Consider the following 8,784-nt stretch of genomic DNA (forward strand, 5'->3'; position numbering starts at 1 on the left):
GAAGGTATACCGTGTTGATTGTTGGATTATTATATTTCGCCTTCTTTTCTTTCGGATCATAGAAGCTTTTCGTATTTTTTTTTTGTACTCCTGCAAAAATTTAATTTTTATAATTGGTCTGATCCAAAACTTATTGAATTGATGTATATTTTTAAAATCACCGAATATTGCATCCTCTTTTTACATAGACTTGCTGTAATAGATCCGCTCCATTTAACTAGATTAGAACACGTCTGGCATTCAAGTAAAAGCCATCATTTACTGAACTTTGAATGATGATGATCTGGTACGTAATATTTTCCAAGTTTCACACATCGCCATCTAGTCTCAAACTAAGCAAAGCTTGTTTTATGGGTATGAGACAACTTATTAACATACTAAAACATATAGGTCTAAATACGAGTACATGCAACAGAATATACATAAATTACAGAAATGGTCAATGAACAAACGATCGTGCTCATCACATAACAATTTGTTATAGGTGTGAATCTAACCCACGACCTGTGTTTTAGCAGCCAAGGCGACTAACCACTGGACCAACAGGGAAGACTACTATCAAATTAAAGCGAACGCTAAATTAAAGGACCCATCTAGACAATTGCCAAAGTCAACTGCAGTTTCAGTTCCTGAATAACGCTCAGCCCGAAATGAAACTACTTAACTGCTCATTATATTGTTGTTCAAATGCAGCTAACTATGGGATTAGCTCTTGAATATCCACAGTTACATGAATCTATTCCGTTAGTTTACATTTAAACTAGGTCAATGGATGTAGTATAGGAATCTTCAGATTTTTTAATTCATCGAATAAGACATTCCTTTATACTTCAAGAGAATGTTTCTCTGATCTCGTAAAATTTTTGTTAACAGAAGTAAACTAAAAAAAACTATATTTGTTAAATTACCCCATCAAAAAAAGTGAAATAAGATCCTTATTCAATATGACAATAGTTGACTTCAACGACAAAAGAAGTAAGATCTAAATGGGTGCCACGTTCAATGATTAGTATTAAAACTTATTTAGGACAACATAAAATATCATTTCCTTTTATAACCTAAGATAAGTATTAAATATTACAAAATATATACTGTAGAATAAGGTTTCACTTGTCTCGTTCACATATAAAGAATTAATTTATTCGATTGCTAGTTTCTACCAGAGCGACGACAGCGCGAGCGATTCAAATTTTCGGAAAAATAAAATGGGATAACCAAGTAAACAGTTTTGAACTTGTGAAGGCTGTGACTCGGGTTGAGCCCTGTACTAGTAAGATAATACGCAATCATCATACTGTAACAAATACACCTTTAAGTAAAATACAATGTAAAAAATATTGTTCCATAAGTTGAGGGTAGTCACTATGTTAAGGGTTGAAGCGAGACGGCGCACTACATTGCCAGCATCGCCTCTCTCCCACAACGGCGTAAGTCCAACTTCAAGAGCGTAGTGAACGCGTTGGTTTGAAAAACTTTTCATTGTGCTGCTATTTTGTAATTTAATATTCGCTCTTCCGCTTGTTGACTGTATTGACGGTTTGACTAACTGAATGCTTCTGAACAATTGCTTTACGAAATAATTTATCTTTTTGCTTGCTTCCATAATTCTGCACAATGCAAAAGGATTGAGGATGGTCGAAATAAACTTCAAAAAATATATTTTTTTTAAGTCCATTTTCTTTGTATAAAAAGTTTTTTCTTTCGAGTATTTTTCGCATCAAATTTAAAATTGTTAATTTATTGTATGTATTTCGCAGGCAATTCCAATATTATCGTTCAATCGTTCCAAATTGATACGAACAGTTTCATACCAAAGAAATCAGTTTCAAAACACTTGAATACAGTAAACCGTATTTGGACTCAGCCATTCAGCCATTTTTGTATTCATCCTAGTTCTAAACCAGACTGAGCTGGAGCTAGCCCGCGGCCCAAAACTGAATTTGCAAGTGAAATTCACGCGAGCCATAACTTTGTCAGCGGCGACGTGCTGATACGAATTATAGTCGAAGGCGTGTATCGATTGAATTATAGAAGGCTTTAATACATGCCAATGAATTATTGATATAAGAACACGGCATTATAATATATCTTCAATAAACTGTATGTAGGTTTAAACCCGCAGCTCATGAAGTGATTTAGAATTGGATTGATGTTCAAAATGTGAACATGGTTATAAAAAGGACTCTTGCATATTGCGTTTACTTATTTAAACTAAAATAGTCTTAACGAAACTATATTCTTTTATTTATACTTGTTTCGCTAAAAGCTAGTCATGTAGCACAAACAAGAGTCAAACGAGAGCAGAGTAATTAATCATCACATTACTTTTAATTAAAATGTTCCAACAAATTCTTTGAGTGCACGTATTTTCTTCAATGTATGTGTTCTATGTGCAACAGTCTTTCAATTTCAAAACGCAGACATATCTATTCACTTCCAGTTCCACTCCTTTTATTTAATAGCAAAGAGAAGAGAAAACATGTCTCAATTTCCCGCAAAGCAAAACAACAACTCCGTAATAACATATTACGTAGGTATTCAACAAGGAATGTATGTTTGGAAAATAATTCAGGGTTCGCTGGAGCGAGGGGCGCTGGCAAGCCGCGCTGGCTCGTGTTAAGAAGCCATGAATATCGTCACAGCAATGCCGATGTAGCGAGAATGGAACCGCTTTTGATGGTACTCCAAGAATACAGGAAAATTGAAGTGGTTTTGAATTCTTCAAACGCTTAAATATTATCCATATGAACTCAGGCTAGTATGAAATTTACATTCCTAAATTAAATGTCTTATAACTTATTGCCGTTTTTTTGTTAAAACACACAATTAGGCAAACAATTCCAAAAAGTATTCAGCTCATCAATAGGATAATTTATAAAAGGCCGCACATAATCTTTATAAATTGCAAATATTCGTTTTCTTTTCGTTTAAATGATTCATGTCCTTAAGTTTATTAATTATTTCTTGAGTGCACTTCAATATAAACAGTGTTTGCATTGTTTTAAAAAAATTGTATTACTACTAACATTTACACATTATATTCTGCTGTCACACCGGTCCATTTGGATCGGTGCAATAGCTGGTTAATTCATTGGTATTTTAATAAACGTAATTAAGCGAAAACTTTTGTGACTGCAATTACTATTACTACAAAATTAAAATGAAATTAAGGAATGAAAGCTTTCTTTTTGTACTTGATAATTGCAAAGGCAAACAATATAAAGGGCCTGTACTACGAGCTTTTAAAGTAGGAAAACTGTTGTAAGTTAAAACTACACAAGTTGTTGATCACAGGTTAAGCTACGCTTGGTACGTTCAGTCTGTGCACGGGTGATCATTTCATAACGAGTTACACTGTCTTTCGAAAATTTGTTTGGTATACATCTTTGACAGTTGTTAAAGAGGGTACCATGTTGACCAGATAGCTGGGTCGAGGAATTCCGATAGCAGTCGCTCTTTATAAAACACTGGTACTTAGCTGCAACGTTGAGAAGACCCTAACATAGTTGGGAAAATGTTGGGATGATGATGACTGACATTATGCAAACGAGACGTTGCTCTGAACAGTCTCTTTTACCAGTAAGTTAGTTGCATATGCGAAAGTGAGCTGCAGTTATGCGCGACATAATATTCCATATCGTTGTCAAGACGGCTGCAGCCTTATTGAAAAAAAAACAAGCAGTAGCTTAAATAATACACGAACGGTACCAAGACTTAAACAAGTCGTTTTATCGCGGCGAATCCTTGCTACACAGTGATTATCTTAGTTATTCCCAGGTTGTTGTGCTAAGTGCAACATTAATACACTATTACCGCACTCCCCGGTAACATGCTGATGCATTATTGTTAGGTTTAAGCAGCTGCAAGTGAATCCTGGAAGCTTCGAAGAAAAACATTGTAAGCACTAGTGTGAGAAAGTAGGAAGGACAATGTTTTAGAGTCGTATATTAAGGATTTATCCATTCATCCAGGATTTATAGCAGTTTTAGCGTTATAGTTTTCTGATTTCTCAAATTCAAGTGTGTTGAAGTTTTCTAAGATCACATGTAAGAAAAACTAAATCATTAATAATGCCCGTTTTTTAATACCTTCATGAGAGTTCATCTTTTAAGTCTGACTCATCTGAACAGAATATGAAACAAACTGACACTGGAACCTCATTACAGTACGTTAAATGCTTGGCGAGTCAGTCCGGTTCTCAGACACAATAATTCATCATAATCATTTCTCCCCTTCTACTTCCCCATTTACATTCAGTATGAGTAAATATGCAAAATGTAGTAAACGTTCTTTCCATAAATAATGGGGCTTTAAAACCAGGAGCCACTTCCTGCACATCATATTCCAAGTTTGCATACATTTACAGTGCAGGACAGGACGCGGAGGCATTTCGCACGGAAACATTGAATAATTTTATGCTAAGAACTTGGCAAAATGAATTCTTAACAACGGCCCGTATAAGTTGCGAACCGTGGTTTATTTGTTCAAGTTTTTGACACCAAGGAAAAGTTTAAATATTTTTTGTAGGATGTAATTGCCAAAACGGAAGTGTGTAAGTGTAGTTTGAGTGACTTTTTCATACGAAGTTTATGAGCTACTTTGCATTGCCAGAACTTAATGGAATTTTAGAACCGCATCAGAGGAACTATTTTCTGAAGTAAGTACTTGACTTAAAGAAATTTACCTTTCACAATAATAAAACTAAAAGACAATTTACAATATTCCTGCACCATGAGATAGCCATCATGTATTCTGTTGTCGAGCAGAATACCTCTCAACCATATTAGTTCCAAAACGCTGGGAGCGTCGTAAGATGTTTCTTGTAGAAAATTCTTTGTGATAGTCCGGAGATTACAACGTGTGCCCCAGAAATGGCGAATAGACTGCGCCATTACCGAGATTCACTGAATTTGGTGAAACGTGGAAAGTGGGAAACCAACAGTACCTAGAATACATATTACTGTATTCCACAAGGAAAAGCACCGGGCATTTGTTTTGAAGATAAGTGAACACTGCTTATTGAGGTTTTTAGAACCCCGACTCTTTATAAAGTTGGGTAAGCAGATATGTTCCGCTCAATCTAGACATTCTAAAAATCATAAGGCCTCTGTTAGAAGTCAAAAGAAGCTCATCGCATTTTGGATGAAACATATTGTGAGAAATGAATGAAAATAAAAGAAATGAAAGAACAAACTTAATGAACTAGTTTCAAACAAGTAACACTCGTCCGTTTAGCATTTTTTTAATATTTTAGCAATTCCCAAAACTGATCTTCAAAATTAATCTGCCCTATCCAAGTAACAAAGCCTAAGATTTTAATCCCTGGTTTCAGTAATTTGCAATCCCGAAGGACTAGGCTGAAAAGTATTTTAACCCTCTCTAGGTTATAAAATATCTGTCATCCAAATTTTGTCGTAATTTGTTCAGCAACTAGGTCAGAGCTAGTTCTTATTCAACTTCTTCTTCAATGTTTTTGACTACCCAAGGGTAGAAATCTTGACTCCATCGGGATCTGTAGTCTCCTGTTAAAAGGACGAAAGAACTAATATATTTTATAAAGTAAATGCAAAATCATCATCCACTTGAAGCGAATTCAATCTAAGTCGTCTCTATTTCATGTCTGAATTGAAATGATGATCCGAAATATCTTGTCTTCCCCACGCCAAGTCAATTTCGCGCAACACATGCAGTGCTCGAGCCGAATTAATTAACGCTAACATCTATCACCCTGTCATAGCCCCGGTATCTCAGTGGTGCGAGTGCCAATAATTGATCGGGGTGTCTAAGACGGGACACAATTAAGGGTGCAAAATGTACAACGATTTTTCTCCGAGTGCGGAACGATGGCACTTGTGTGACGTAATTATTTTTGGATAATGATGGTTTTTTTGCGATTTTGTTTAAGGATTTGGAGTCTTTGGAAGAGAAAATGGAGTATAGAGATGTTTTCGAAAAAGTTTGCAAAATATCTATAGGTTAAAAAAAAGTACGTTCGTCCATTTCGTTTTAAACATAACATAATTATGCCAATTTACCAAAATTGGATTATTGAATTTGAACAAAAAGTAGCTACACGTTAACTCATAAGATTTCGCTCCATGAATCCTTTCTTCTACAAAATCCCTAAAAAACAAAGCCCGCGAAAACTAACATTTCATACGTCAAACAGACGATTCGACTATTCCTCCATTAAATTGAATATTCAGCGATGACACTGACAGACTGACATTTAATCTGTTGTACGAGTTATTAGTTATGTCAGGCACAGATCAATACAGCGATGTTATCAAAGAAAATGTAGCATCGGTACAGTCTTTGCGTAGCCCGCGTCAAAGGTCTGGTAAATACAGTGATTGTTTCTTTAGTGAAACCCTTTTTCGTCTTGATCAGGTGACCAATTTATTACAATTATGATAGCTATGCCGCGAAAGTACAGCGGATAATGTCGACAAAATCATGTTGAATTTTACCAAAAACTGTGATTTTTGAAACTTAATACTTTTGGGATTTAGCAACTACTGTATTCTAGATAGGCACTAATCAGTGAAAAAGTTATTTGACAAAAAATCCTTACTTTTAAAAAACAAGAAGCAAGACTTAAGATTGATGTGGAAATATATACGTCACTTACTTTTACATTTACAGTAACAAAATCTCCAAAACAGATCCACATAGCCCCCAAAAACAGCTTAAAATACAACAAGAGCTGTAACAAATGCGTTGCTTCAAAACAAACGCTCTTCCTCCATTTATCATCTCTGTAACACAAACATACGCTCAGGGGTTACGACGTAAAAATATATTACTGAGTAAACTTGCAACTCAGTAACTAAGACATACAGAGATAATATTATATATGGTGTCGCGTTGGCGGGCTTGAATCCGAAATTGTAGAGGCCTTGGAGGAATAGAGTGGGTGATTCTCAGGAAGAAATTATACAAGTTTTGGAAATCATTACATTTCACTACAATGTGCTACTGAAATGTGTATTGTACTAGGTGGTATCAAATCGTGATGCTTTTTTTTCGATTTACCCGACTGTAAGTTGACTTTTAGGTGTAGTTTTTTTGAACTAGGTTGATTTTAGACACACCACCACAAGGAAAAAAGGAACCCTATTAGGTACTATCTCAACTTCTGCCATCATAAATGACTCACTACTCGGCATAGGACTGTTTCCTTATATGGTTGGTTTGAGCATTGATCACCACGCTAGCTCACTGCGATTCTGCTTCAGATTCCGAGATTTGGAATTCGGCTTTCCTCTCGATGTTTTCTTTGCAAGACTAAGTAGGTACGTATAACTTCAAAAAAGTCTTCACTTTCACTTTAATAACATAATTTAAATAAGAATAGTGGATGTATCCGTTACGGGGTTTTACACAATCATTTCAAACGCATGCACTAAAAGCACTTAAGCACTTTAATTTCAGTACGTATCAGAGTGTTTGTCACTTAAAAGAAAACTTGAAACTCAGTGAACAGTTAAGCTTTCCTGTAAATATAATTTAAACTATTTAAGAGAACTGCAACGGAACAAGTTTGTGACCTGCAATTTAAAACAAAGTTATTTTCTTTCAAAGTTCGTTGTTTACAAAGTTTCACGCCTGTTTTTCTGTGCCTCGACTAGCCAGAAATAATTATCTAGCATAAACAAGTTCGTCTTAGTCGTTCCATTACTTAGGACTTAATTTACACTGCCCTTAAAAATATATTTAAAATAATCTTCAACCAAAGTCACTTTTCAGAAATTATTATCCGCTAGAAGAAGGTAAGAATTTAACTTGTACTACTCGTGACAACTCTCATCTACTTGTAAGCAAAATTTACGACTGTAAATAGAACAAATAATAATAATAATACAACAAAAATAAGTCACATGTATGCTTCGCTTTATTTTCTTTAAAGAAAAAAAAAGACTTCTTCTTTTTAAGTCTCCCAGAAGCACCTCATCTACCTACTTTCAGGCACGCAGGATATTCCTTGTCTGACGTAGCCAGGATCACACGTAATTACTATACGGTTGCCGCGGCGATATGGCAGCTGATAATTATAAAAAGGAGGGGAACAGAGACCTCCGCACACAAAAATCGCAAAGATTAAAATCAAGAGTTTGTACATCTTGCTAAAGTTACTATTGAATACTCAATAAACCATCAAGAATTTTTTATATAAGGTTTTTCTCGTACCTACTAGTTATGTTTTTTTTTCAGAAATGTCATTATCAATTTATTTGATTACATGCTCTGTAAAATTGATTGGTTTCTCCAATCAATCAATTTTAAATAATCATAATGTTGAAATAAGCCATGTAGATTGAATTGTTAATATTTTTACGAAGTAAATATTAATTTAGTTATGTAACCGAATCATCGATCAAATGCTTCGTCAGTCTATTCCCATTCTTAAGTGAATTCTAAAAAAGGTGGTTACTCATTTCGATGTTTTTTACCTCTAAATACAACTTAACACAGTATTGCGGAAATCGTTACTTTTAATCAAAAAACAAACAATGTGGCACTCTACGCCAAGTGACATTTTGACAGCCGTTCACATATTATGGCAACGAATTATTATTTTCATACATTTGAAAGTTTTCTATCGATGGCCATTCGTACGAGGTTACTTTGAATAAATAATTGAATTTACAATATGATTGTTCAAAAGCTCGCTTTTAATACTGTATTGAAGACACTTAATCGCGTGTCTCCATGGATATGGCTTAGCACTTGACGTCCCGACGTCACGCCGATGGCGTACGAGACAGCTGTCCAGAGGCGCCG

This window comes from Trichoplusia ni, chromosome 4 (genome assembly GCF_003590095.1).
Source record: "Trichoplusia ni isolate ovarian cell line Hi5 chromosome 4, tn1, whole genome shotgun sequence".
Classification (NCBI taxonomy): Eukaryota; Metazoa; Arthropoda; class Insecta; order Lepidoptera; family Noctuidae; genus Trichoplusia; species Trichoplusia ni.